Consider the following 1,195-nt stretch of genomic DNA (forward strand, 5'->3'; position numbering starts at 1 on the left):
AAAACATGACTCTTACCCATAGGTATAACATATGTCGCCGACAACTACATACATTACATTCTCGAATGTATATCACCATTTTAAGGTAACTTATTGACTGCCCCCATATAGAACATGGTGGTTAAAAACAAAATGTTGCTGTTTTGGTGTGTTTCATTGCCCTTCCCCTCATCTGTACTGCATTCCCTTCTCCCACCCCTCCTCCCTCCTCCACTCCTCCTCGCTCCCCCTCCACCACCTTACTGTCCCCCCTTTCTCTCTCACTCTCTCCCCCACCCTCTCTATCTCCTTCCTCAGTCTGCTAAACTACTGCACGAGCCAGGAGAAACACACAAGGTGAGCCTGTGTGAAAGAAATGTGCGAGTCTGCAAGATCAAGGCACACCTGAAATGTGGGGAAATTCCATATCATTTTAATTTTTGTCTGACAATGAGACTGTGATAACCTCTTTACTGTATTTCCGACATTCCCACATCTCCACGGTGTTTCACAGACTGACTAAGTTGAGACTACTGTACTTGAATGACAACCAACTGCAGGCTCTCCCTACATGGAGCATTTATAACAGTTTGGCGAAGGTACATGAAAAATAAACAACATATTTGGTGAATTATTTGTAAAATGAATGCACTGTACGTCTGTTTATCAAGATGTGCATATTTTGTTGTCCTTGAAAAAAAACAAAGTTGTGATACAGTACTTCACATAATACTTTCATTCAAATTCAAAACACAAATGCAGCACTTATTTTATTTTCACTGATTCATAATGAAGAGAGTGGTGTGCAACAGTTGGGAGTGCAATAACCTCATTTATGAAGAAAATAACTATTTTCCTGTTGTTGTCATATAAATGTGGTGGTGTTGTGGTTGATTTGATCCTCACCCTGAAAATCACGGTTCAGCTGCTGAATTTTTAAATAACACTTTATTTTTCTATGATCATGGTTCATTGCCAAAACAATGAACATCCTGACAACTGGGGAGAAAAGCCCTCGCTTAAATGCAGGAATTTTTTTCATAAAATTTAAATATAAATTACGCAGAAAAAAAACAAAATGCTGATCATGCAGTGAATTATGATGAAAACATTGTGTTCTGTCATAAACTGGTAGTTTCCAGCAAATTTCATCAATCGGAGATTTGTGGAAGTCGGAGGCCAGAGCGAAGGAACAAAAGAAAGAACAATAGAAGGC

At 39.1% G+C, this 1,195-nt stretch overlaps 1 long non-coding RNA gene across 1 annotated transcript in view; it reads left to right on the forward strand.

Annotated features, from left to right (window-relative positions):
* The first annotated feature begins 229 nt into the window (after positions 1-229).
* Positions 230-1,195, forward strand: part of LOC147031874 (uncharacterized) — a 38,903-nt gene continuing 37,937 nt past the window's right edge. Inside the window, exons 1-2 of the long non-coding RNA XR_015051886.1 lie at positions 230-336; positions 494-578. This is a non-coding gene — a long non-coding RNA (uncharacterized LOC147031874). The remainder of the gene's footprint in view (positions 337-493; positions 579-1,195) is intronic.

Source organism: Eptatretus burgeri, chromosome 2 (genome assembly GCF_056783735.1).
Source record: "Eptatretus burgeri isolate ZD-2024b chromosome 2, Ebu_testis_v1, whole genome shotgun sequence".
In the NCBI taxonomy this organism is placed as follows: domain Eukaryota; kingdom Metazoa; phylum Chordata; class Myxini; order Myxiniformes; family Myxinidae; genus Eptatretus; species Eptatretus burgeri.